Source organism: Phyllobates terribilis, unplaced genomic scaffold (genome assembly GCF_046119375.1).
Source record: "Phyllobates terribilis strain yellow unplaced genomic scaffold, ASM4611937v1 Scaffold_499__1_contigs__length_1316695, whole genome shotgun sequence".
In the NCBI taxonomy this organism is placed as follows: Eukaryota; Metazoa; Chordata; class Amphibia; order Anura; family Dendrobatidae; genus Phyllobates; species Phyllobates terribilis.
The window spans coordinates 73,423-99,980 of NW_027363259.1; the positions used below are offsets into that span (position 1 = coordinate 73,423).

General features: G+C 45.2%; 19 non-coding genes and 2 pseudogenes across 19 annotated transcripts; all 21 read left to right on the plus strand.

Moving 5' to 3' along the window:
- The first annotated feature begins 930 nt into the window (after positions 1–930).
- LOC141230939 (U2 spliceosomal RNA) lies at positions 931–1,121 on the plus strand. The gene has a single exon (XR_012297385.1). It is a non-coding gene; the product is annotated as a U2 spliceosomal RNA (small nuclear RNA).
- Positions 1,122–2,236: 1,115 nt separating this feature from the next.
- LOC141230138 (U2 spliceosomal RNA) lies at positions 2,237–2,427 on the plus strand. Its single transcript, XR_012296694.1, has one exon. It is a non-coding gene; the product is annotated as a U2 spliceosomal RNA (small nuclear RNA).
- A 1,115-nt stretch (positions 2,428–3,542) lies between these two features.
- LOC141230149 (U2 spliceosomal RNA) lies at positions 3,543–3,733 on the plus strand. Its single transcript, XR_012296705.1, has one exon. It is a non-coding gene; the product is annotated as a U2 spliceosomal RNA (small nuclear RNA).
- Positions 3,734–4,848: 1,115 nt separating this feature from the next.
- Positions 4,849–5,039, plus strand: LOC141230160 (U2 spliceosomal RNA). Its single transcript, XR_012296716.1, has one exon. It is a non-coding gene; the product is annotated as a U2 spliceosomal RNA (small nuclear RNA).
- A 1,115-nt stretch (positions 5,040–6,154) lies between these two features.
- Positions 6,155–6,345, plus strand: LOC141230171 (U2 spliceosomal RNA). The gene has a single exon (XR_012296727.1). It is a non-coding gene; the product is annotated as a U2 spliceosomal RNA (small nuclear RNA).
- A 1,109-nt stretch (positions 6,346–7,454) lies between these two features.
- On the plus strand, positions 7,455–7,645 carry LOC141230182 (U2 spliceosomal RNA). The gene has a single exon (XR_012296738.1). It is a non-coding gene; the product is annotated as a U2 spliceosomal RNA (small nuclear RNA).
- A 1,115-nt stretch (positions 7,646–8,760) lies between these two features.
- LOC141230152 (U2 spliceosomal RNA) lies at positions 8,761–8,951 on the plus strand. The gene has a single exon (XR_012296708.1). It is a non-coding gene; the product is annotated as a U2 spliceosomal RNA (small nuclear RNA).
- Positions 8,952–10,066: 1,115 nt separating this feature from the next.
- On the plus strand, positions 10,067–10,257 carry LOC141230188 (U2 spliceosomal RNA). The gene has a single exon (XR_012296743.1). It is a non-coding gene; the product is annotated as a U2 spliceosomal RNA (small nuclear RNA).
- A 1,112-nt stretch (positions 10,258–11,369) lies between these two features.
- LOC141230219 (U2 spliceosomal RNA) lies at positions 11,370–11,560 on the plus strand. Its single transcript, XR_012296773.1, has one exon. It is a non-coding gene; the product is annotated as a U2 spliceosomal RNA (small nuclear RNA).
- A 1,115-nt stretch (positions 11,561–12,675) lies between these two features.
- LOC141230148 (U2 spliceosomal RNA) lies at positions 12,676–12,866 on the plus strand. Its single transcript, XR_012296704.1, has one exon. It is a non-coding gene; the product is annotated as a U2 spliceosomal RNA (small nuclear RNA).
- Positions 12,867–13,981: 1,115 nt separating this feature from the next.
- Positions 13,982–14,073, plus strand: LOC141230432 (U2 spliceosomal RNA; annotated as a pseudogene).
- A 795-nt stretch (positions 14,074–14,868) lies between these two features.
- LOC141230361 (U2 spliceosomal RNA) lies at positions 14,869–15,051 on the plus strand. Its single transcript, XR_012296894.1, has one exon. It is a non-coding gene; the product is annotated as a U2 spliceosomal RNA (small nuclear RNA).
- Positions 15,052–16,166: 1,115 nt separating this feature from the next.
- LOC141230195 (U2 spliceosomal RNA) lies at positions 16,167–16,357 on the plus strand. Its single transcript, XR_012296750.1, has one exon. It is a non-coding gene; the product is annotated as a U2 spliceosomal RNA (small nuclear RNA).
- A 1,115-nt stretch (positions 16,358–17,472) lies between these two features.
- LOC141230161 (U2 spliceosomal RNA) lies at positions 17,473–17,663 on the plus strand. The gene has a single exon (XR_012296717.1). It is a non-coding gene; the product is annotated as a U2 spliceosomal RNA (small nuclear RNA).
- A 1,115-nt stretch (positions 17,664–18,778) lies between these two features.
- LOC141230207 (U2 spliceosomal RNA) lies at positions 18,779–18,969 on the plus strand. The gene has a single exon (XR_012296761.1). It is a non-coding gene; the product is annotated as a U2 spliceosomal RNA (small nuclear RNA).
- Positions 18,970–20,084: 1,115 nt separating this feature from the next.
- On the plus strand, positions 20,085–20,275 carry LOC141230218 (U2 spliceosomal RNA). Its single transcript, XR_012296772.1, has one exon. It is a non-coding gene; the product is annotated as a U2 spliceosomal RNA (small nuclear RNA).
- A 1,115-nt stretch (positions 20,276–21,390) lies between these two features.
- On the plus strand, positions 21,391–21,529 carry LOC141230424 (U2 spliceosomal RNA; annotated as a pseudogene).
- A 470-nt stretch (positions 21,530–21,999) lies between these two features.
- On the plus strand, positions 22,000–22,192 carry LOC141230301 (U2 spliceosomal RNA). Its single transcript, XR_012296851.1, has one exon. It is a non-coding gene; the product is annotated as a U2 spliceosomal RNA (small nuclear RNA).
- Positions 22,193–23,307: 1,115 nt separating this feature from the next.
- On the plus strand, positions 23,308–23,498 carry LOC141230230 (U2 spliceosomal RNA). The gene has a single exon (XR_012296783.1). It is a non-coding gene; the product is annotated as a U2 spliceosomal RNA (small nuclear RNA).
- A 1,115-nt stretch (positions 23,499–24,613) lies between these two features.
- Positions 24,614–24,804, plus strand: LOC141230241 (U2 spliceosomal RNA). The gene has a single exon (XR_012296794.1). It is a non-coding gene; the product is annotated as a U2 spliceosomal RNA (small nuclear RNA).
- Positions 24,805–25,919: 1,115 nt separating this feature from the next.
- LOC141230253 (U2 spliceosomal RNA) lies at positions 25,920–26,110 on the plus strand. Its single transcript, XR_012296805.1, has one exon. It is a non-coding gene; the product is annotated as a U2 spliceosomal RNA (small nuclear RNA).
- The last annotated feature ends 448 nt before the right edge of the window (positions 26,111–26,558 follow it).

Sequence of the window (26,558 nt, forward strand, 5' to 3'; positions counted from 1 at the left end):
TGCATTGCCATGTAATGTGATGCAATGCTATCTTTCTAGCTCTCCCTTTTTACTTCCTTTTGGATAAACAGACATATTAGGCAAGCATTTTGGAGCTTTCACCTAAATAACTACAGGTGGTGAGATAAGCTGCACAATATAATTGACCTTTCAGTATATTGTTGCACACACACCATCTATTTAGCAAATGCCCTTGTTATCAACAGCAGCCTTTTAAACTCACCTGAGCTAACAGGTATGTGCGCTGGTTACTCTGCTGCGCTTAAAATTTCTTTTTTGGTTTGCTACAATGCCTTTTCTGAAACGTTGTCTCCTTCTGCTGGAACACTGACTTCTTTCATTTAATGCCTGCAGACTATAAAAGAGAACCCAACCCAAAAAGTTTGGTTGATTAGTCTGTGGCATTCTGTTAAACTGTTGCTTATGGCGGTCTCTGTGAGCTTCTCAGCGACATTCTGCCAGCCAGGTATCCTGCCTGCAGTAGATGGAATGTGGCAATGGAACGCTGGCTGCGCGTGTCATAATAGGCTCTGAGCCTTTATATACCTGTGCACAGCAGCAGCCACCTTCAGTCTGCTGCTGGACAGCCAGCAGCAGCAGCAGCAGGAGAGGTATGTAATCAGGAGCCCTCCTGCTAAGGGTAGACAGCTGCTCGTTCCACCCCACCCCCCGCCTTAATTGGTTCTCCTCCCTTCCAACGGTGTTGAGGCGGGTGGGAACAGCAGGGGGTGAAGGTGCTGTGTTTAAAGAGGTGGAGTTATGCAGATCTAAAACGCGTGGATTGCAGCAGCAGCAAGCCGAAAAGTGCAGGCATGTAAGGGATCTAGAGGTTGACAACATGTCTTCTTAACGGGAGTCCAGGAGCTCATCTCCACAAATGGACTTTTCAGGATCCTTGGGTGGCTCCGTAGTTTGAAACCAATTCTGGTTATCGCTTCTCGGCCTTTTGGCTAAGATCAAGTGTAGTATCTGTTCTTATCAGTTTAATATCTGATACGTCCCCTATCTGGGGACCATATATTAAATGGATTTTTAGAACAGGGAGATGGAAAAAGAGCTTGCTCTGTCCACTCCACGCATTGACCTGGTATTGCAGTATCTCCAGGACCGGTGCACCCCTTCTTTAATGCAGTTTCTAAAATCAGAAAGAATTGAATTCAATGTTTTTTGTTCATTTTGCTTGTTTGTCGGATTTTGGGATGGACTCTTTGGCTTTGCTTTTCTTCTCCTCATTGGATTTTTCATGTTCAAAGTTGCAGAAGCCAGATTACAAGCTCATTTTGGTTCAACTTCAGCAACTGTGCATTGCATTGCCATGTAATGTGATGCAATGCTATCTTTCTAGCTCTCCCTTTTTACTTCCTTTTGGATAAACAGACATATTAGGCAAGCATTTTGGAGCTTTCACCTAAATAACTACAGGTGGTGAGATAAGCTGCACAATATAATTGACCTTTCAGTATATTGTTGCACACACACCATCTATTTAGCAAATGCCCTTGTTATCAACAGCAGCCTTTTAAACTCACCTGAGCTAACAGGTATGTGCGCTGGTTACTCTGCTGCGCTTAAAATTTCTTTTTTGGTTTGCTACAATGCCTTTTCTGAAACGTTGTCTCCTTCTGCTGGAACACTGACTTCTTTCATTTAATGCCTGCAGACTATAAAAGAGAACCCAACCCAAAAAGTTTGGTTGATTAGTCTGTGGCATTCTGTTAAACTGTTGCTTATGGCGGTCTCTGTGAGCTTCTCAGCGACATTCAGCCAGCCAGGTATCCTGCCTGCAGTAGATGGAATGTGGCAATGGAACGCTGGCTGCGCGTGTCATAATAGGCTCTGAGCCTTTATATACCTGTGCACAGCAGCAGCCACCTTCAGTCTGCTGCTGGACAGCCAGCAGCAGCAGCAGCAGGAGAGGTATGTAATCAGGAGCCCTCCTGCTAAGGGTAGACAGCTGCTCGTTCCACCCCACCCCCCGCCTTAATTGGTTCTCCTCCCTTCCAACGGTGTTGAGGCGGGTGGGAACAGCAGGGGGTGAAGGTGCTGTGTTTAAAGAGGTGGAGTTATGCAGATCTAAAACGCGTGGATTGCAGCAGCAGCAAGCCGAAAAGTGCAGGCATGTAAGGGATCTAGAGGTTGACAACATGTCTTCTTAACGGGAGTCCAGGAGCTCATCTCCACAAATGGACTTTTCAGGATCCTTGGGTGGCTCCGTAGTTTGAAACCAATTCTGGTTATCGCTTCTCGGCCTTTTGGCTAAGATCAAGTGTAGTATCTGTTCTTATCAGTTTAATATCTGATACGTCCCCTATCTGGGGACCATATATTAAATGGATTTTTAGAACAGGGAGATGGAAAAAGAGCTTGCTCTGTCCACTCCACGCATTGACCTGGTATTGCAGTATCTCCAGGACCGGTGCACCCCTTCTTTAATGCAGTTTCTAAAATCAGAAAGAATTGAATTCAATGTTTTTTGTTCATTTTGCTTGTTTGTCGGATTTTGGGATGGACTCTTTGGCTTTGCTTTTCTTCTCCTCATTGGATTTTTCATGTTCAAAGTTGCAGAAGCCAGATTACAAGCTCATTTTGGTTCAACTTCAGCAACTGTGCATTGCATTGCCATGTAATGTGATGCAATGCTATCTTTCTAGCTCTCCCTTTTTACTTCCTTTTGGATAAACAGACATATTAGGCAAGCATTTTGGAGCTTTCACCTAAATAACTACAGGTGGTGAGATAAGCTGCACAATATAATTGACCTTTCAGTATATTGTTGCACACACACCATCTATTTAGCAAATGCCCTTGTTATCAACAGCAGCCTTTTAAACTCACCTGAGCTAACAGGTATGTGCGCTGGTTACTCTGCTGCGCTTAAAATTTCTTTTTTGGTTTGCTACAATGCCTTTTCTGAAACGTTGTCTCCTTCTGCTGGAACACTGACTTCTTTCATTTAATGCCTGCAGACTATAAAAGAGAACCCAACCCAAAAAGTTTGGTTGATTAGTCTGTGGCATTCTGTTAAACTGTTGCTTATGGCGGTCTCTGTGAGCTTCTCAGCGACATTCTGCCAGCCAGGTATCCTGCCTGCAGTAGATGGAATGTGGCAATGGAACGCTGGCTGCGCGTGTCATAATAGGCTCTGAGCCTTTATATACCTGTGCACAGCAGCAGCCACCTTCAGTCTGCTGCTGGACAGCCAGCAGCAGCAGCAGCAGGAGAGGTATGTAATCAGGAGCCCTCCTGCTAAGGGTAGACAGCTGCTCGTTCCACCCCACCCCCCGCCTTAATTGGTTCTCCTCCCTTCCAACGGTGTTGAGGCGGGTGGGAACAGCAGGGGGTGAAGGTGCTGTGTTTAAAGAGGTGGAGTTATGCAGATCTAAAACGCGTGGATTGCAGCAGCAGCAAGCCGAAAAGTGCAGGCATGTAAGGGATCTAGAGGTTGACAACATGTCTTCTTAACGGGAGTCCAGGAGCTCATCTCCACAAATGGACTTTTCAGGATCCTTGGGTGGCTCCGTAGTTTGAAACCAATTCTGGTTATCGCTTCTCGGCCTTTTGGCTAAGATCAAGTGTAGTATCTGTTCTTATCAGTTTAATATCTGATACGTCCCCTATCTGGGGACCATATATTAAATGGATTTTTAGAACAGGGAGATGGAAAAAGAGCTTGCTCTGTCCACTCCACGCATTGACCTGGTATTGCAGTATCTCCAGGACCGGTGCACCCCTTCTTTAATGCAGTTTCTAAAATCAGAAAGAATTGAATTCAATGTTTTTTGTTCATTTTGCTTGTTTGTCGGATTTTGGGATGGACTCTTTGGCTTTGCTTTTCTTCTCCTCATTGGATTTTTCATGTTCAAAGTTGCAGAAGCCAGATTACAAGCTCATTTTGGTTCAACTTCAGCAACTGTGCATTGCATTGCCATGTAATGTGATGCAATGCTATCTTTCTAGCTCTCCCTTTTTACTTCCTTTTGGATAAACAGACATATTAGGCAAGCATTTTGGAGCTTTCACCTAAATAACTACAGGTGGTGAGATAAGCTGCACAATATAATTGACCTTTCAGTATATTGTTGCACACACACCATCTATTTAGCAAATGCCCTTGTTATCAACAGCAGCCTTTTAAACTCACCTGAGCTAACAGGTATGTGCGCTGGTTACTCTGCTGCGCTTAAAATTTCTTTTTTGGTTTGCTACAATGCCTTTTCTGAAACGTTGTCTCCTTCTGCTGGAACACTGACTTCTTTCATTTAATGCCTGCAGACTATAAAAGAGAACCCAACCCAAAAAGTTTGGTTGATTAGTCTGTGGCATTCTGTTAAACTGTTGCTTATGGCGGTCTCTGTGAGCTTCTCAGCGACATTCTGCCAGCCAGGTATCCTGCCTGCAGTAGATGGAATGTGGCAATGGAACGCTGGCTGCGCGTGTCATAATAGGCTCTGAGCCTTTATATACCTGTGCACAGCAGCAGCCACCTTCAGTCTGCTGCTGGACAGCCAGCAGCAGCAGCAGCAGGAGAGGTATGTAATCAGGAGCCCTCCTGCTAAGGGTAGACAGCTGCTCGTTCCACCCCACCCCCCGCCTTAATTGGTTCTCCTCCCTTCCAACGGTGTTGAGGCGGGTGGGAACAGCAGGGGGTGAAGGTGCTGTGTTTAAAGAGGTGGAGTTATGCAGATCTAAAACGCGTGGATTGCAGCAGCAGCAAGCCGAAAAGTGCAGGCATGTAAGGGATCTAGAGGTTGACAACATGTCTTCTTAACGGGAGTCCAGGAGCTCATCTCCACAAATGGACTTTTCAGGATCCTTGGGTGGCTCCGTAGTTTGAAACCAATTCTGGTTATCGCTTCTCGGCCTTTTGGCTAAGATCAAGTGTAGTATCTGTTCTTATCAGTTTAATATCTGATACGTCCCCTATCTGGGGACCATATATTAAATGGATTTTTAGAACAGGGAGATGGAAAAAGAGCTTGCTCTGTCCACTCCACGCATTGACCTGGTATTGCAGTATCTCCAGGACCGGTGCACCCCTTCTTTAATGCAGTTTCTAAAATCAGAAAGAATTGAATTCAATGTTTTTTGTTCATTTTGCTTGTTTGTCGGATTTTGGGATGGACTCTTTGGCTTTGCTTTTCTTCTCCTCATTGGATTTTTCATGTTCAAAGTTGCAGAAGCCAGATTACAAGCTCATTTTGGTTCAACTTCAGCAACTGTGCATTGCATTGCCATGTAATGTGATGCAATGCTATCTTTCTAGCTCTCCCTTTTTACTTCCTTTTGGATAAACAGACATATTAGGCAAGCATTTTGGAGCTTTCACCTAAATAACTACAGGTGGTGAGATAAGCTGCACAATATAATTGACCTTTCAGTATATTGTTGCACACACACCATCTATTTAGCAAATGCCCTTGTTATCAACAGCAGCCTTTTAAACTCACCTGAGCTAACAGGTATGTGCGCTGGTTACTCTGCTGCGCTTAAAATTTCTTTTTTGGTTTGCTACAATGCCTTTTCTGAAACGTTGTCTCCTTCTGCTGGAACACTGACTTCTTTCATTTAATGCCTGCAGACTATAAAAGAGAACCCAACCCAAAAAGTTTGGTTGATTAGTCTGTGGCATTCTGTTAAACTGTTGCTTATGGCGGTCTCTGTGAGCTTCTCAGCGACATTCAGCCAGCCAGGTATCCTGCCTGCAGTAGATGGAATGTGGCAATGGAACGCTGGCTGCGCGTGTCATAATAGGCTCTGAGCCTTTATATACCTGTGCACAGCAGCAGCCACCTTCAGTCTGCTGCTGGACAGCCAGCAGCAGCAGCAGCAGGAGAGGTATGTAATCAGGAGCCCTCCTGCTAAGGGTAGACAGCTGCTCGTTCCACCCCACCCCCCGCCTTAATTGGTTCTCCTCCCTTCCAACGGTGTTGAGGCGGGTGGGAACAGCAGGGGGTGAAGGTGCTGTGTTTAAAGAGGTGGAGTTATGCAGATCTAAAATGCGTGGATTGCAGCAGCAGCAAGCCGAAAAGTGCAGGCATGTAAGGGATCTAGAGGTTGACAACATGTCTTCTTAAAGGGAGTCCAGGAGCTCATCTCCACAAATGGACTTTTCAGGATCCTTGGGTGGCTCCGTAGTTTGAAACCAATTCTGGTTATCGCTTCTCGGCCTTTTGGCTAAGATCAAGTGTAGTATCTGTTCTTATCAGTTTAATATCTGATACGTCCCCTATCTGGGGACCATATATTAAATGGATTTTTAGAACAGGGAGATGGAAAAAGAGCTTGCTCTGTCCACTCCACGCATTGACCTGGTATTGCAGTATCTCCAGGACCGGTGCACCCCTTCTTTAATGCAGTTTCTAAAATCAGAAAGAATTGAATTCAATGTTTTTTGTTCATTTTGCTTGTTTGTCGGATTTTGGGATGGACTCTTTGGCTTTGCTTTTCTTCTCCTCATTGGATTTTTCATGTTCAAAGTTGCAGAAGCCAGATTACAAGCTCATTTTGGTTCAACTTCAGCAACTGTGCATTGCATTGCCATGTAATGTGATGCAATGCTATCTTTCTAGCTCTCCCTTTTTACTTCCTTTTGGATAAACAGACATATTAGGCAAGCATTTTGGAGCTTTCACCTAAATAACTACAGGTGGTGAGATAAGCTGCACAATATAATTGACCTTTCAGTATATTGTTGCACACACACCATCTATTTAGCAAATGCCCTTGTTATCAACAGCAGCCTTTTAAACTCACCTGAGCTAACAGGTATGTGCGCTGGTTACTCTGCTGCGCTTAAAATTTCTTTTTTGGTTTGCTACAATGCCTTTTCTGAAACGTTGTCTCCTTCTGCTGGAACACTGACTTCTTTCATTTAATGCCTGCAGACTATAAAAGAGAACCCAACCCAAAAAGTTTGGTTGATTAGTCTGTGGCATTCTGTTAAACTGTTGCTTATGGCGGTCTCTGTGAGCTTCTCAGCGACATTCAGCCAGCCAGGTATCCTGCCTGCAGTAGATGGAATGTGGCAATGGAACGCTGGCTGCGCGTGTCATAATAGGCTCTGAGCCTTTATATACCTGTGCACAGCAGCAGCCACCTTCAGTCTGCTGCTGGACAGCCAGCAGCAGCAGGAGAGGTATGTAATCAGGAGCCCTCCTGCTAAGGGTAGACAGCTGCTCGTTCCACCCCACCCCCCGCCTTAATTGGTTCTCCTCCCTTCCAACGGTGTTGAGGCGGGTGGGAACAGCAGGGGGTGAAGGTGCTGTGTTTAAAGAGGTGGAGTTATGCAGATCTAAAACGCGTGGATTGCAGCAGCAGCAAGCCGAAAAGTGCAGGCATGTAAGGGATCTAGAGGTTGACAACATGTCTTCTTAACGGGAGTCCAGGAGCTCATCTCCACAAATGGACTTTTCAGGATCCTTGGGTGGCTCCGTAGTTTGAAACCAATTCTGGTTATCGCTTCTCGGCCTTTTGGCTAAGATCAAGTGTAGTATCTGTTCTTATCAGTTTAATATCTGATACGTCCCCTATCTGGGGACCATATATTAAATGGATTTTTAGAACAGGGAGATGGAAAAAGAGCTTGCTCTGTCCACTCCACGCATTGACCTGGTATTGCAGTATCTCCAGGACCGGTGCACCCCTTCTTTAATGCAGTTTCTAAAATCAGAAAGAATTGAATTCAATGTTTTTTGTTCATTTTGCTTGTTTGTCGGATTTTGGGATGGACTCTTTGGCTTTGCTTTTCTTCTCCTCATTGGATTTTTCATGTTCAAAGTTGCAGAAGCCAGATTACAAGCTCATTTTGGTTCAACTTCAGCAACTGTGCATTGCATTGCCATGTAATGTAATGCAATGCTATCTTTCTAGCTCTCCCTTTTTACTTCCTTTTGGATAAACAGACATATTAGGCAAGCATTTTGGAGCTTTCACCTAAATAACTACAGGTGGTGAGATAAGCTGCACAATATAATTGACCTTTCAGTATATTGTTGCACACACACCATCTATTTAGCAAATGCCCTTGTTATCAACAGCAGCCTTTTAAACTCACCTGAGCTAACAGGTATGTGCGCTGGTTACTCTGCTGCGCTTAAAATTTCTTTTTTGGTTTGCTACAATGCCTTTTCTGAAACGTTGTCTCCTTCTGCTGGAACACTGACTTCTTTCATTTAATGCCTGCAGACTATAAAAGAGAACCCAACCCAAAAAGTTTGGTTGATTAGTCTGTGGCATTCTGTTAAACTGTTGCTTATGGCGGTCTCTGTGAGCTTCTCAGCGACATTCAGCCAGCCAGGTATCCTGCCTGCAGTAGATGGAATGTGGCAATGGAACGCTGGCTGCGCGTGTCATAATAGCCTCTGAGCCTTTATATACCTGTGCACAGCAGCAGCCACCTTCAGTCTGCTGCTGGACAGCCAGCAGCAGCAGCAGCAGGAGAGGTATGTAATCAGGAGCCCTACTGCTAAGGGTAGACAGCTGCTCGTTCCACCCCACCCCCCGCCTTAATTGGTTCTCCTCCCTTCCAACGGTGTTGAGGCGGGTGGGAACAGCAGGGGGTGAAGGTGCTGTGTTTAAAGAGGTGGAGTTATGCAGATCTAAAACGCGTGGATTGCAGCAGCAGCAAGCCGAAAAGTGCAGGCATGTAAGGGATCTAGAGGTTGACAACATGTCTTCTTAACGGGAGTCCAGGAGCTCATCTCCACAAATGGACTTTTCAGGATCCTTGGGTGGCTCCGTAGTTTGAAACCAATTCTGGTTATCGCTTCTCGGCCTTTTGGCTAAGATCAAGTGTAGTATCTGTTCTTATCAGTTTAAGATCTGATACGTCCCCTATCTGGGGACCATATATTAAATGGATTTTTAGAACAGGGAGATGGAAAAAGAGCTTGCTCTGTCCACTCCACGCATTGACCTGGTATTGCAGTATCTCCAGGACCGGTGCACCCCTTCTTTAATGCAGTTTCTAAAATCAGAAAGAATTGAATTCAATGTTTTTTGTTCATTTTGCTTGTTTGTCGGATTTTGGGATGGACTCTTTGGCTTTGCTTTTCTTCTCCTCATTGGATTTTTCATGTTCAAAGTTGCAGAAGCCAGATTACAAGCTCATTTTGGTTCAACTTCAGCAACTGTGCATTGCATTGCCATGTAATGTGATGCAATGCTATCTTTCTAGCTCTCCCTTTTTACTTCCTTTTGGATAAACAGACATATTAGGCAAGCATTTTGGAGCTTTCACCTAAATAACTACAGGTGGTGAGATAAGCTGCACAATATAATTGACCTTTCAGTATATTGTTGCACACACACCATCTATTTAGCAAATGCCCTTGTTATCAACAGCAGCCTTTTAAACTCACCTGAGCTAACAGGTATGTGCGCTGGTTACTCTGCTGCGCTTAAAATTTCTTTTTTGGTTTGCTACAATGCCTTTTCTGAAACGTTGTCTCCTTCTGCTGGAACACTGACTTCTTTCATTTAATGCCTGCAGACTATAAAAGAGAACCCAACCCAAAAAGTTTGGTTGATTAGTCTGTGGCATTCTGTTAAACTGTTGCTTATGGCGGTCTCTGTGAGCTTCTCAGCGACATTCAGCCAGCCAGGTATCCTGCCTGCAGTAGATGGAATGTGGCAATGGAACGCTGGCTGCGCGTGTCATAATAGGCTCTGAGCCTTTATATACCTGTGCACAGCAGCAGCCACCTTCAGTCTGCTGCTGGACAGCCAGCAGCAGCAGCAGCAGGAGAGGTATGTAATCAGGAGCCCTCCTGCTAAGGGTAGACAGCTGCTCGTTCCACCCCACCCCCCGCCTTAATTGGTTCTCCTCCCTTCCAACGGTGTTGAGGCGGGTGGGAACAGCAGGGGGTGAAGGTGCTGTGTTTAAAGAGGTGGAGTTATGCAGATCTAAAACGCGTGGATTGCAGCAGCAGCAAGCCGAAAAGTGCAGGCATGTAAGGGATCTAGAGGTTGACAACATGTCTTCTTAACGGGAGTCCAGGAGCTCATCTCCACAAATGGACTTTTCAGGATCCTTGGGTGGCTCCGTAGTTTGAAACCAATTCTGGTTATCGCTTCTCGGCCTTTTGGCTAAGATCAAGTGCAGTATCTGTTCTTATCAGTTTAATATCTGATACGTCCCCTATCTGGGGACCATATATTAAATGGATTTTTAGAACAGGGAGATGGAAAAAGAGCTTGCTCTGTCCACTCCACGCATTGACCTGGTATTGCAGTATCTCCAGGACCGGTGCACCCCTTCTTTAATGCAGTTTCTAAAATCAGAAAGAATTGAATTCAATGTTTTTTGTTCATTTTGCTTGTTTGTCGGATTTTGGGATGGACTCTTTGGCTTTGCTTTTCTTCTCCTCATTGGATTTTTCATGTTCAAAGTTGCAGAAGCCAGATTACATGCTCATTTTGGTTCAACTTCAGCAACTGTGCATTGCATTGCCATGTAATGTGATGCAATGCTATCTTTCTAGCTCTCCCTTTTTACTTCCTTTTGGATAAACAGACATATTAGGCAAGCATTTTGGAGCTTTCACCTAAATAACTACAGGTGGTGAGATAAGCTGCACAATATAATTGACCTTTCAGTATATTGTTGCACACACACCATCTATTTAGCAAATGCCCTTGTTATCAACAGCAGCCTTTTAAACTCACCTGAGCTAACAGGTATGTGCGCTGGTTACTCTGCTGCGCTTAAAATTTCTTTTTTGGTTTGCTACAATGCCTTTTCTGAAACGTTGTCTCCTTCTGCTGGAACACTGACTTCTTTCATTTAATGCCTGCAGACTATAAAAGAGAACCCAACCCAAAAAGTTTGGTTGATTAGTCTGTGGCATTCTGTTAAACTGTTGCTTATGGCGGTCTCTGTGAGCTTCTCAGCGACATTCAGCCAGCCAGGTATCCTGCCTGCAGTAGATGGAATGTGGCAATGGAACGCTGGCTGCGCGTGTCATAATAGGCTCTGAGCCTTTATATACCTGTGCACAGCAGCAGCCACCTTCAGTCTGCTGCTGGACAGCCAGCAGCAGCAGCAGGAGAGGTATGTAATCAGGAGCCCTCCTGGTAAGGGTAGACAGCTGCTCGTTCCACCCCACCCCCCGCCTTAATTGGTTCTCCTCCCTTCCAACGGTGTTGAGGCGGGTGGGAACAGCAGGGGGTGAAGGTGCAGTGTTTAAAGAGGTGGAGTTATGCAGATCTAAAACGCGTGGATTGCAGCAGCAGCAAGCCGAAAAGTGCAGGCATGTAAGGGATCTAGAGGTTGACAACATGTCTTCTTAACGGGAGTCCAGGAGCTCATCTCCACAAATGGACTTTTCAGGATCCTTGGGTGGCTCCGTAGTTTGAAACCAATTCTGGTTATCGCTTCTCGGCCTTTTGGCTAAGATCAAGTGTAGTATCTGTTCTTATCAGTTTAATATCTGATACGTCCCCTATCTGGGGACCATATATTAAATGGATTTTTAGAACAGGCAGATGGAAAAAGAGCTTGCTCTGTCCACTCCACGCATTGACCTGGTATTGCAGTATCTCCAGGACCGGTGCACCCCTTCTTTAATGCAGTTTCTAAAATCAGAAAGAATTGAATTCAATGTTTTTTGTTCATTTTGCTTGTTTGTCGGATTTTGGGATGGACTCTTTGGCTTTGCTTTTCTTCTCCTCATTGGATTTTTCATGTTCAAAGTTGCAGAAGCCAGATTACAAGCTCATTTTGGTTCAACTTCAGCAACTGTGCATTGCATTGCCATGTAATGTGATGCAATGCTATCTTTCTAGCTCTCCCTTTTTACTTCCTTTTGGATAAACAGACATATTAGGCAAGCATTTTGGAGCTTTCACCTAAATAACTACAGGTGGTGAGATAAGCTGCACAATATAATTGACCTTTCAGTATATTGTTGCACACACACCATCTATTTAGCAAATGCCCTTGTTATCAACAGCAGCCTTTTAAACTCACCTGAGCTAACAGGTATGTGCGCTGGTTACTCTGCTGCGCTTAAAATTTCTTTTTTGGTTTGCTACAATGCCTTTTCTGAAACGTTGTCTCCTTCTGCTGGAACACTGACTTCTTTCATTTAATGCCTGCAGACTATAAAAGAGAACCCAACCCAAAAAGTTTGGTTGATTAGTCTGTGGCATTCTGTTAAACTGTTGCTTATGGCGGTCTCTGTGAGCTTCTCAGCGACATTCAGCCAGCCAGGTATCCTGCCTGCAGTAGATGGAATGTGGCAATGGAACGCTGGCTGCGCGTGTCATAATAGGCTCTGAGCCTTTATATACCTGTGCACAGCAGCAGCCACCTTCAGTCTGCTGCTGGACAGCCAGCAGCAGCAGCAGCAGGAGAGGTATGTAATCAGGAGCCCTCCTGCTAAGGGTAGACAGCTGCTCGTTCCACCCCACCCCCCGCCTTAATTGGTTCTCCTCCCTTCCAACGGTGTTGAGGTGGGTGGGAACAGCAGGGGGTGAAGGTGCTGTGTTTAAAGAGGTGGAGTTATGCAGATCTAAAACGCGTGGATTGCAGCAGCAGCAAGCCGAAAAGTGCAGGCATGTAAGGGATCTAGAGGTTGACAACATGTCTTCTTAACGGGAGTCCAGGAGCTCATCTCCACAAATGGACTTTTCAGGATCCTTGGGTGGCTCCGTAGTTTGAAACCAATTCTGGTTATCGCTTCTCGGCCTTTTGGCTAAGATCAAGTGTAGTATCTGTTCTTATCAGTTTAATATCTGATACGTCCTCTATCTGGGGACCATATATTAAATGGATTTTTAGAACAGGGAGATGGAAAAAGAGCTTGCTCTGTCCACTCCACGCATTGACCTGGTATTGCAGTATCTCCAGGACCGGTGCACCCCTTCTTTAATGCAGTTTCTAAAATCAGAAAGAATTGAATTCAATGTTTTTTGTTCATTTTGCTTGTTTGTCGGATTTTGGGATGGACTCTTTGGCTTTGCTTTTCTTCTCCTCATTGGATTTTTCATGTTCAAAGTTGCAGAAGCCAGATTACAAGCTCATTTTGGTTCAACTTCAGCAACTGTGCATTGCATTGCCATGTAATGTGATGCAATGCTATCTTTCTAGCTCTCCCTTTTTACTTCCTTTTGGATAAACAGACATATTAGGCAAGCATTTTGGAGCTTTCACCTAAATAACTACAGGTGGTGAGATAAGCTGCACAATATAATTGACCTTTCAGTATATTGTTGCACACACACCATCTATTTAGCAAATGCCCTTGTTATCAACAGCAGCCTTTTAAACTCACCTGAGCTAACAGGTATGTGCGCTGGTTACTCTGCTGTGCTTAAAATTTCTTTTTTGGTTTGCTACAATGCCTTTTCTGAAAGGTTGTCTCCTTCTGCTGGAACACTGACTTCTTTCATTTAATGCCTGCAGACTATAAAAGAGAACCCAACCCAAAAAGTTTGGTTGATTAGTCTGTGGCATTCTGTTAAACTGTTGCTTATGGCGGTCTCTGTGAGCTTCTCAGCGACATTCAGCCAGCCAGGTATCCTGCCTGCAGTAGATGGAATGTGGCAATGGAACGCTGGCTGCGCGTGTCATAATAGGCTCTGAGCCTTTATATACCTGTGCACAGCAGCAGCCACCTTCAGTCTGCTGCTGGACAGCCAGCAGCAGCAGCAGCAGGAGAGGTATGTAATCAGGAGCCCTCCTGCTAAGGGTAGACAGCTGCTCGTTCCACCCCACCCCCCGCCTTAATTGGTTCTCCTCCCTTCCAACGGTGTTGAGGCGGGTGGGAACAGCAGGGGGTGAAGGTGCTGTGTTTAAAGAGGTGGAGTTATGCAGATCTAAAACGCGTGGATTGCAGCAGCAGCAAGCCGAAAAGTGCAGGCATGTAAGGGATCTAGAGGTTGACAACATGTCTTCTTAACGGGAGTCCAGGAGCTCATCTCCACAAATGGACTTTTCAGGATCCTTGGGTGGCTCCGTAGTTTGAAACCAATTCTGGTTATCGCTTCTCGGCCTTTTGGCTAAGATCAAGTGTAGTATCTTTCGAAAAGGCGGTTTTGGATGTTGGCCGCCCTAGTAGATTGATACATTATGCACACTGGGGTTTAGGCGCTTGTTAGTACGCCAGGTGGCTAATATAGTCATCTGGTGGAAAGCATGGCCCCCCAGGATCGACGCCATTGGGCCGGGGAAGATCGAAAGCCCGAAGTGTGAAGTGCCCCAGGAGTGGTGATCCTGGGGTGCCTTAACTCACTGGGATTGGGAACCCCACTTCAGTTTATGGCACATTTGCACTAGCACTTCAATATTTCTTTCTTCACACACACCCTTATTCCGGGCCTTCTGGCCTTAGGATGGGGAATTTTTCAATTCCCGGTCGAAGGTCCGGGCAGTATTATACTGTGAAACCTTCACTATTTATTTAAATTTCTTTGTCACTGTGTGTCCACTTATTCACGTGTGTTACGTCCTACTAGGATTTTGTCGGGATGCGGTTCCCTTACGGGTTCCTCTCTTGGCAGGTCTAGGGGGGGAGTGTGTGGCCATCAGGTTCCGCTCCCCCCTGAACCCCCTTGGCTCTCCTCTTTCGGGAGGAGAGCGTTGTTGGCTCCCCTCTTCCGGGAGGGGAGCACAGTCTTTGGCTCCCAGTGCCTTGCTCGGGTGAGAACTCGGGCAGGTGCTGGGGGTAAGATTGGGTCGCCTCTGGCTCCGGCTGGAGGTGGCTATTTGTCCCTGTTCCTCGCTGTGGCCTTCTGGCTCGGAGGGACGGGGAATGGTTTGGGGGACCCTTCTCCTTTTGGAGAGGGTTTCAAGAAGACCAGCATCCTAGTGCACTTTTTTTGTGGCACTTGTCACTTTTTTAAGCGCACTCGGGTTTTGTACACGAATTCGGGCTTTCGATAAAAAAAAAAAAAAAATCTGTTCTTATCAGTTTAATATCTGATACGTCCCCTATCTGGGGACCATATATTAAATGGATTTTTAGAACAGGGAGATGGAAAAAGAGCTTGCTCTGTCCACTCCACGCATTGACCTGGTATTGCAGTATCTCCAGGACCGGTGCACCCCTTCTTTAATGCAGTTTCTAAAATCAGAAAGAATTGAATTCAATGTTTTTTGTTCATTTTGCTTGTTTGTCGGATTTTGGGATGGACTCTTTGGCTTTGCTTTTCTTCTCCTCATTGGATTTTTCATGTTCAAAGTTGCAGAAGCCTGATTACAAGCTCATTTTGGTTCAACTTCAGCAACTGTGCATTGCATTGCCATGTAATGTGATGCAATGCTATCTTTCTAGCTCTCCCTTTTTACTTCCTTTTGGATAAACAGACATATTAGGCAAGCATTTTGGAGCTTTCACCTAAATAACTACAGGTGGTGAGATAAGCTGCACAATATAATTGACCTTTCAGTATATTGTTGCACACACACCATCTATTTAGCAAATGCCCTTGTTATCAACAGCAGCCTTTTAAACTCACCTGAGCTAACAGGTATGTGCGCTGGTTACTCTGCTGCGCTTAAAATTTCTTTTTTGGTTTGCTACAATGCCTTTTCTGAAACGTTGTCTCCTTCTGCTGGAACACTGACTTCTTTCATTTAATGCCTGCAGACTATAAAAGAGAACCCAACCCAAAAAGTTTGGTTGATTAGTCTGTGGCATTCTGTTAAACTGTTGCTTATGGCGGTCTCTGTGAGCTTCTCAGCGACATTCAGCCAGCCAGGTATCCTGCCTGCAGTAGATGGAATGTGGCAATGGAACGCTGGCTGCGCGTGTCATAATAGGCTCTGAGCCTTTATATACCTGTGCACAGCAGCAGCCACCTTCAGTCTGCTGCTGGACAGCCAGCAGCAGCAGCAGCAGGAGAGGTATGTAATCAGGAGCCCTCCTGCTAAGGGTAGACAGCTGCTCGTTCCACCCCACCCCCCGCCTTAATTGGTTCTCCTCCCTTCCAACGGTGTTGAGGCGGGTGGGAACAGCAGGGGGTGAAGGTGCTGTGTTTAAAGAGGTGGAGTTATGCAGATCTAAAACGCGTGGATTGCAGCAGCAGCAAGCCGAAAAGTGCAGGCATGTAAGGGATCTAGAGGTTGACAACATGTCTTCTTAACGGGAGTCCAGGAGCTCATCTCCACAAATGGACTTTTCAGGATCCTTGGGTGGCTCCGTAGTTTGAAACCAATTCTGGTTATCGCTTCTCGGCCTTTTGGCTAAGATCAAGTGTAGTATCTGTTCTTATCAGTTTAATATCTGATACGTCCCCTATCTGGGGACCATATATTAAATGGATTTTTAGAACAGGGAGATGGAAAAAGAGCTTGCTCTGTCCACTCCACGCATTGACCTGGTATTGCAGTATCTCCAGGACCGGTGCACCCCTTCTTTAATGCAGTTTCTAAAATCAGAAAGAATTGAATTCAATGTTTTTTGTTCATTTTGCTTGTTTGTCGGATTTTGGGATGGACTCTTTGGCTTTGCTTTTCTTCTCCTCATTGGATTTTTCATGTTCAAAGTTGCAGAAGCCAGATTACAAGCTCATTTTGGTTCAACTTCAGCAACTGTGCATTGCATTGCCATGTAATGTGATGCAATGCTATCTTTCTAGCTCTCCCTTTTTACTTCCTTTTGGATAAACAGACATATTAGGCAAGCATTTTGGAGCTTTCACCTAAATAACTACAGGTGGTGAGATAAGCTGCACAATATAATTGACCTTTCAGTATATTGTTGCACACACACCATCTATTTAGCAAATGCCCTTGTTATCAACAGCAGCCTTTTAAACTCACCTGAGCTAACAGGTATGTGCGCTGGTTACTCTGCTGCGCTTAAAATTTCTTTTTTGGTTTGCTACAATGCCTTTTCTGAAACGTTGTCTCCTTCTGCTGGAACACTGACTTCTTTCATTTAATGCCTGCAGACTATAAAAGAGAACCCAACCCAAAAAGTTTGGTTGATTAGTCTGTGGCATTCTGTTAAACTGTTGCTTATGGCGGTCTCTGTGAGCTTCTCAGCGACATTCAGCCAGCCAGGTATCCTGCCTGCAGTAGATGGAATGTGGCAATGGAACGCTGGCTGCGCATGTCATAATAGGCTCTGAGCCTTTATATACCTGTGCACAGCAGCAGCCACCTTCAGTCTGCTGCTGGACCGCCAGCAGCAGCAGCAGCAGGAGAGGTATGTAATCAGGAGCCCTCCTGCTAAGGGTAGACAGCTGCTCGTTCCACCCCACCCCCCGCCTTAATTGGTTCTCCTCCCTTCCAACGGTGTTGAGGCGGGTGGGAACAGCAGGGGGTGAAGGTGCTGTGTTTAAAGAGGTGGAGTTATGCAGATCTAAAACGCGTGGATTGCAGCAGCAGCAAGCCGAAAAGTGCAGGCATGTAAGGGATCTAGAGGTTGACAACATGTCTTCTTAACGGGAGTCCAGGAGCTCATCTCCACAAATGGACTTTTCAGGATCCTTGGGTGGCTCCGTAGTTTGAAACCAATTCTGGTTATCGCTTCTCGGCCTTCTGGCTAAGATCAAGTGTAGTATCTGTTCTTATCAGTTTAATATCTGATACGTCCCCTATCTGGGGACCATATATTAAATGGATTTTTAGAACAGGGAGATGGAAAAAGAGCTTGCTCTGTCCACTCCACGCATTGACCTGGTATTGCAGTATCTCCAGGACCGGTGCACCCCTTCTTTAATGCAGTTTCTAAAATCAGAAAGAATTGAATTCAATGTTTTTTGTTCATTTTGCTTGTTTGTCGGATTTTGGGATGGACTCTTTGGCTTTGCTTTTCTTCTCCTCATTGGATTTTTCATGTTCAAAGTTGCAGAAGCCAGATTACAAGCTCATTTTGGTTCAACTTCAGCAACTGTGCATTGCATTGCCATGTAATGTGATGCAATGCTATCTTTCTAGCTCTCCCTTTTTACTTCCTTTTGGATAAACAGACATATTAGGCAAGCATTTTGGAGCTTTCACCTAAATAACTACAGGTGGTGAGATAAGCTGCACAATATAATTGACCTTTCAGTATATTGTTGCACACACACCATCTATTTAGCAAATGCCCTTGTTATCAACAGCAGCCTTTTAAACTCACCTGAGCTAACAGGTATGTGCGCTGGTTACTCTGCTGCGCTTAAAATTTCTTTTTTGGTTTGCTACAATGCCTTTTCTGAAACGTTGTCTCCTTCTGCTGGAACACTGACTTCTTTCATTTAATGCCTGCAGACTATAAAAGAGAACCCAACCCAAAAAGTTTGGTTGATTAGTCTGTGGCATTCTGTTAAACTGTTGCTTATGGCGGTCTCTGTGAGCTTCTCAGCGACATTCAGCCAGCCAGGTATCCTGCCTGCAGTAGATGGAATGTGGCAATGGAACGCTGGCTGCGCGTGTCATAATAGGCTCTGAGCCTTTATATACCTGTGCACAGCAGCAGCCACCTTCAGTCTGCTGCTGGACAGCCAGCAGCAGCAGCAGCAGGAGAGGTATGTAATCAGGAGCCCTCCTGCTAAGGGTAGACAGCTGCTCGTTCCACCCCACCCCCCGCCTTAATTGGTTCTCCTCCCTTCCAACGGTGTTGAGGCGGGTGGGAACAGCAGGGGGTGAAGGTGCTGTGTTTAAAGAGGTGGAGTTATGCAGATCTAAAACGCGTGGATTGCAGCAGCAGCAAGCCGAAAAGTGCAGGCATGTAAGGGATCTAGAGGTTGACAACATGTCTTCTTAATGGGAGTCCAGGAGCTCATCTCCACAAATGGACTTTTCAGGATCCTTGGGTGGCTCCGTAGTTTGAAACCAATTCTGGTTATCGCTTCTCGGCCTTTTGGCTAAGATCAAGTGTAGTATCTGTTCTTATCAGTTTAATATCTGATACGTCCCCTATCTGGGGACCATATATTAAATGGATTTTTAGAACAGGGAGATGGAAAAAGAGCTTGCTCTGTCCACTCCACGCATTGACCTGGTATTGCAGTATCTCCAGGACCGGTGCACCCCTTCTTTAATGCAGTTTCTAAAATCAGAAAGAATTGAATTCAATGTTTTTTGTTCATTTTGCTTGTTTGTCGGATTTTGGGATGGACTCTTTGGCTTTGCTTTTCTTCTCCTCATTGGATTTTTCATGTTCAAAGTTGCAGAAGCCAGATTACAAGCTCATTTTGGTTCAACTTCAGCAACTGTGCATTGCATTGCCATGTAATGTGATGCAATGCTATCTTTCTAGCTCTCCCTTTTTACTTCCTTTTGGATAAACAGACATATTAGGCAAGCATTTTGGAGCTTTCACCTAAATAACTACAGGTGGTGAGATAAGCTGCACAATATAATTGACCTTTCAGTATATTGTTGCACACACACCATCTATTTAGCAAATGCCCTTGTTATCAACAGCAGCCTTTTAAACTCACCTGAGCTAACAGGTATGTGCGCTGGTTACTCTGCTGCGCTTAAAATTTCTTTTTTGGTTTGCTACAATGCCTTTTCTGAAACGTTGTCTCCTTCTGCTGGAACACTGACTTCTTTCATTTAATGCCTGCAGACTATAAAAGAGAACCCAACCCAAAAAGTTTGGTTGATTAGTCTGTGGCATTCTGTTAAACTGTTGCTTATGGCGGTCTCTGTGAGCTTCTCAGCGACATTCAGCCAGCCAGGTATCCTGCCTGCAGTAGATGGAATGTGGCAATGGAACGCTGGCTGCACGTGTCATAATAGGCTCTGAGCCTTTATATACCTGTGCACAGCAGCAGCCACCTTCAGTCTGCTGCTGGACAGCCAGCAGGAGCAGCAGCAGGAGAGGTATGTAATCAGGAGCCCTCCTGCTAAGGGTAGACAGCTGCTCGTTCCACCCCACCCCCCGCCTTAATTGGTTCTCCTCCCTTCCAACGGTGTTGAGGCGGGTGGGAACAGCAGGGGGTGAAGGTGCTGTGTTTAAAGAGGTGGAGTTATGCAGATCTAAAACGCGTGGATTGCAGCAGCAGCAAGCCGAAAAGTGCAGGCATGTAAGGGATCTAGAGGTTGACAACATGTCTTCTTAACGGGAGTCCAGGAGCTCATCTCCACAAATGGACTTTTCAGGATCCTTGGGTGGCTCCGTAGTTTGAAACCAATTCTGGTTATCGCTTCTCGGCCTTTTGGCTAAGATCAAGTGTAGTATCTGTTCTTATCAGTTTAATATCTGATACGTCCCCTATCTGGGGACCATATATTAAATGGATTTTTAGAACAGGGAGATGGAAAAAGAGCTTGCTCTGTCCACTCCACGCATTGACCTGGTATTGCAGTATCTCCAGGACCGGTGCACCCCTTCTTTAATGCAGTTTCTAAAATCAGAAAGAATTGAATTCAATGTTTTTTGTTCATTTTGCTTGTTTGTCGGATTTTGGGATGGACTCTTTGGCTTTGCTTTTCTTCTCCTCATTGGATTTTTCATGTTCAAAGTTGCAGAAGCCAGATTACAAGCTCATTTTGGTTCAACTTCAGCAACTGTGCATTGCATTGCCATGTAATGTGATGCAATGCTATCTTTCTAGCTCTCCCTTTTTACTTCCTTTTGGATAAACAGACATATTAGGCAAGCATTTTGGAGCTTTCACCTAAATAACTACAGGTGGTGAGATAAGCTGCACAATATAATTGACCTTTCAGTATATTGTTGCACACACACCATCTATTTAGCAAATGCCCTTGTTATCAACAGCAGCCTTTTAAACTCACCTGAGCTAACAGGTATGTGCGCTGGTTACTCTGCTGCGCTTAAAATTTCTTTTTTGGTTTGCTACAATGCCTTTTCTGAAACGTTGTCTCCTTCTGCTGGAACACTGACTTCTTTCATTTAATGCCTGCAGACTATAAAAGAGAACCCAACCCAAAAAGTTTGGTTGATTAGTCTGTGGCATTCTGTTAAACTGTTGCTTATGGCGGTCTCTGTGAGCTTCTCAGCGACATTCAGCCAGCCAGGTATCCTGCCTGCAGTAGATGGAATGTGGCAATGGAACGCTGGCTGCGCGTGTCATAATAGGCTCTGAGCCTTTATATACCTGTGCACAGCAGCAGCCACCTTCAGTCTGCTGCTGGACAGCCAGCAGCAGCAGCAGCAGGAGAGGTATGTAATCAGGAGCCCTCCTGCTAAGGGTAGACAGCTGCTCGTTCCACCCCACCCCCCGCCTTAATTGGTTCTCCTCCCTTCCAACGGTGTTGAGGCGGGTGGGAACAGCAGGGGGTGAAGGTGCTGTGTTTAAAGAGGTGGAGTTATGCAGATCTAAAACGCGTGGATTGCAGCAGCAGCAAGCCGAAAAGTGCAGGCATGTAAGGGATCTAGAGGTTGACAACATGTCTTCTTAACGGGAGTCCAGGAGCTCATCTCCACAAATGGACTTTTCAGGATCCTTGGGTGGCTCCGTAGTTTGAAACCAATTCTGGTTATCGCTTCTCGGCCTTTTGGCTAAGATCAAGTGTAGTATCTGATTTGCACAGCGCCTGTTGACTGCCCTTGAGGACGACCTGAGGAACTCTGTCCCCAGGGCGAGCCTATCGCACCATTCTGTGCTTTATGGACTCTTCCCTGGGGTTCATACCGTCGGAGCCATCCAGGAGGCTTGGCGCCTTATGAACTGCTTCAAGGATGCCGTTTGGGTCGCCAGGAACCGGCTCATCTTGAGGAGGGAGAGGATGTCCATCCAGGACTGCCGCAGGCTGATCCACAGCCTGCTCAGAGACTATTCCATCGAGGACGGTCCGGAGGACGAGGATGAGGACTAAACCCCTCCTCCCCCTCTCCCCTTATGTGTCTTGTCTTTCAATAAAGCTTCGGGCCTGTGATTTTCCCCTCCCCATCCCCTTTTTCCCAATCCCCATCCCTTATCACGGTTCGTCGTACTGTATTGATTGACATGCTTTTTCTTTCAGATTGAGTGTTTTGTGTAGCATAGGGGTGTGATGTGTCTAGTTAGTGCGTCGTATCCTCATGCTATGTAAATATGATGTAGAATTCTGGGTGTACTGGGCTGCGGCACTGTACACTGTCTGTTAACTTATTTTTTGTGCTAATAAAAGATATATTCAATCAAAAAATCTGTTCTTATCAGTTTAATATCTGATACGTCCCCTATCTGGGGACCATATATTAAATGGATTTTTAGAACAGGGAGATGGAAAAAGAGCTTGCTCTGTCCACTCCACGCATTGACCTGGTATTGCAGTATCTCCAGGACCGGTGCACCCCTTCTTTAATGCAGTTTCTAAAATCAGAAAGAATTGAATTCAATGTTTTTTGTTCATTTTGCTTGTTTGTCGGATTTTGGGATGGACTCTTTGGCTTTGCTTTTCTTCTCCTCATTGGATTTTTCATGTTCAAAGTTGCAGAAGCCAGATTACAAGCTCATTTTGGTTCAACTTCAGCAACTGTGCATTGCATTGCCATGTAATGTGATGCAATGCTATCTTTCTAGCTCTCCCTTTTTACTTCCTTTTGGATAAACAGACATATTAGGCAAGCATTTTGGAGCTTTCACCTAAATAACTACAGGTGGTGAGATAAGCTGCACAATATAATTGACCTTTCAGTATATTGTTGCACACACACCATCTATTTAGCAAATGCCCTTGTTATCAACAGCAGCCTTTTAAACTCACCTGAGCTAACAGGTATGTGCGCTGGTTACTCTGCTGCGCTTAAAATTTCTTTTTTGGTTTGCTACAATGCCTTTTCTGAAACGTTGTCTCCTTCTGCTGGAACACTGACTTCTTTCATTTAATGCCTGCAGACTATAAAAGAGAACCCAACCCAAAAAGTTTGGTTGATTAGTCTGTGGCATTCTGTTAAACTGTTGCTTATGGCGGTCTCTGTGAGCTTCTCAGCGACATTCAGCCAGCCAGGTATCCTGCCTGCAGTAGATGGAATGTGGCAATGGAACGCTGGCTGCGCGTGTCATAATAGGCTCTGAGCCTTTATATACCTGTGCACAGCAGCAGCCAAGTTCAGTCTGCTGCTGGACAGCCAGCAGCAGCAGCAGCAGGAGAGGTATGTAATCAGGAGCCCTCCTGCTAAGGGTAGACAGCTGCTCGTTCCACCCCACCCCCCGCCTTAATTGGTTCTCCTCCCTTCCAACGGTGTTGAGGCGGGTGGGAACAGCAGGGGGTGAAGGTGCTGTGTTTAAAGAGGTGGAGTTATGCAGATCTAAAACGCGTGGATTGCAGCAGCAGCAAGCCGAAAAGTGCAGGCATGTAAGGGATCTAGAGGTTGACAACATGTCTTCTTAATGGGAGTCCAGGAGCTCATCTCCACAAATGGACTTTTCAGGATCCTTGGGTGGCTCCGTAGTTTGAGACCAATTCTGGTTATCGCTTCTCGGCCTTTTGGCTAAGATCAAGTGTAGTATCTGTTCTTATCAGTTTAATATCTGATACGTCCCCTATCTGGGGACCATATATTAAATGGATTTTTAGAACAGGGAGATGGAAAAAGAGCTTGCTCTGTCCACTCCACGCATTGACCTGGTATTGCAGTATCTCCAGGACCGGTGCACCCCTTCTTTAATGCAGTTTCTAAAATCAGAAAGAATTGAATTCAATGTTTTTTGTTCATTTTGCTTGTTTGTCGGATTTTGGGATGGACTCTTTGGCTTTGCTTTTCTTCTCCTCATTGGATTTTTCATGTTCAAAGTTGCAGAAGCCAGATTACAAGCTCATTTTGGTTCAACTTCAGCAACTGTGCATTGCATTGCCATGTAATGTGATGCAATGCTATCTTTCTAGCTCTCCCTTTTTACTTCCTTTTGGATAAACAGACATATTAGGCAAGCATTTTGGAGCTTTCACCTAAATAACTACAGGTGGTGAGATAAGCTGCACAATATAATTGACCTTTCAGTATATTGTTGCACACACACCATCTATTTAGCAAATGCCCTTGTTATCAACAGCAGCCTTTTAAACTCACCTGAGCTAACAGGTATGTGCGCTGGTTACTCTGCTGCGCTTAAAATTTCTTTTTTGGTTTGCTACAATGCCTTTTCTGAAACGTTGTCTCCTTCTGCTGGAACACTGACTTCTTTCATTTAATGCCTGCAGACTATAAAAGAGAACCCAACCCAAAAAGTTTGGTTGATTAGTCTGTGGCATTCTGTTAAACTGTTGCTTATGGCGGTCTCTGTGAGCTTCTCAGCGACATTCAGCCAGCCAGGTATCCTGCCTGCAGTAGATGGAATGTGGCAATGGAACGCTGGCTGCGCGTGTCATAATAGGCTCTGAGCCTTTATATACCTGTGCACAGCAGCAGCCACCTTCAGTCTGCTGCTGGACAGCCAGCAGCAGCAGCAGCAGGAGAGGTATGTAATCAGGAGCCCTCCTGCTAAGGGTAGACAGCTGCTTGTTCCACCCCACCCCCCGCCTTAATTGGTTCTCCTCCCTTCCAACGGTGTTGAGGCGGGTGGGAACAGCAGGGGGTGAAGGTGCTGTGTTTAAAGAGGTGGAGTTATGCAGATCTAAAACGCGTGGATTGCAGCAGCAGCAAGCCGAAAAGTGCAGGCATGTAAGGGATCTAGAGGTTGACAACATGTCTTCTTAATGGGAGTCCAGGAGCTCATCTCCACAAATGGACTTTTCAGGATCCTTGGGTGGCTCCGTAGTTTGAAACCAATTCTGGTTATCGCTTCTCGGCCTTTTGGCTAAGATCAAGTGTAGTATCTGTTCTTATCAGTTTAATATCTGATACGTCCCCTATCTGGGGACCATATATTAAATGGATTTTTAGAACAGGGAGATGGAAAAAGAGCTTGCTCTGTCCACTCCACGCATTGACCTGGTATTGCAGTATCTCCAGGACCGGTGCACCCCTTCTTTAATGCAGTTTCTAAAATCAGAAAGAATTGAATTCAATGTTTTTTGTTCATTTTGCTTGTTTGTCGGATTTTGGGATGGACTCTTTGGCTTTGCTTTTCTTCTCCTCATTGGATTTTTCATGTTCAAAGTTGCAGAAGCCAGATTACAAGCTCATTTTGGTTCAACTTCAGCAACTGTGCATTGCATTGCCATGTAATGTGATGCAATGCTATCTTTCTAGCTCTCCCTTTTTACTTCCTTTTGGATAAACAGACATATTAGGCAAGCATTTTGGAGCTTTCACCTAAATAACTACAGGTGGTGAGATAAGCTGCACAATATAATTGACCTTTCAGTATATTGTTGCACACACACCATCTATTTAGCAAATGCCCTTGTTATCAACAGCAGCCTTTTAAACTCACCTGAGCTAACAGGTATGTGCGCTGGTTACTCTGCTGCGCTTAAAATTTCTTTTTTGGTTTGCTACAATGCCTTTTCTGAAACGTTGTCTCCTTCTGCTGGAACACTGACTTCTTTCATTTAATGCCTGCAGACTATAAAAGAGAACCCAACCCAAAAAGTTTGGTTGATTAGTCTGTGGCATTCTGTTAAACTGTTGTTTATGGCGGTCTCTGTGAGCTTCTCAGCGACATTCAGCCAGCCAGGTATCCTGCCTGCAGTAGATGGAATGTGGCAATGGAACGCTGGCTGCGCGTGTCATAATAGGCTCTGAGCCTTTATATACCTGTGCACAGCAGCAGCCACCTTCAGTCTGCTGCTGGACAGCCAGCAGCAGCAGCAGCAGGAGAGGTATGTAATCAGGAGCCCTCCTGCTAAGGGTAGACAGCTGCTCGTTCCACCCCACCCCCCGCCTTAATTGGTTCTCCTCCCTTCCAACGGTGTTGAGGCGGGTGGGAACAGCAGGGGGTGAAGGTGCTGTGTTTAAAGAGGTGGAGTTATGCAGATCTAAAACGCGTGGATTGCAGCAGCAGCAAGCCGAAAAGTGCAGGCATGTAAGGGATCTAGAGGTTGACAACATGTCTTCTTAACGGGAGTCCAGGAGCTCATCTCCACAAATGGACTTTTCAGGATCCTTGGGTGGCTCCGTAGTTTGAAACCAATTCTGGTTATCGCTTCTCGGCCTTTTGGCTAAGATCAAGTGTAGTATCTGTTCTTATCAGTTTAATATCTGATACGTCCCCTATCTGGGGACCATATATTAAATGGATTTTTAGAACAGGGAGATGGAAAAAGAGCTTGCTCTGTCCACTCCACGCATTGACCTGGTATTGCAGTATCTCCAGGACCGGTGCACCCCTTCTTTAATGCAGTTTCTAAAATCAGAAAGAATTGAATTCAATGTTTTTTGTTCATTTTGCTTGTTTGTCGGATTTTGGGATGGACTCTTTGGCTTTGCTTTTCTTCTCCTCATTGGATTTTTCATGTTCAAAGTTGCAGAAGCCAGATTACAAGCTCATTTTGGTTCAACTTCAGCAACTGTGCATTGCATTGCCATGTAATGTGATGCAATGCTATCTTTCTAGCTCTCCTTTTTACTTCCTTTTGGATAAACAGACATATTAGGCAAGCATTTTGGAGCTTTCACCTAAATAACTACAGGTGGTGAGATAAGCTGCACAATATAATTGACCTTTCAGTATATTGTTGCACACACACCATCTATTTAGCAAATGCCCTTGTTATCAACAGCAGCCTTTTAAACTCACCTGAGCTAACAGGTATGTGCGCTGGTTACTCTGCTGCGCTT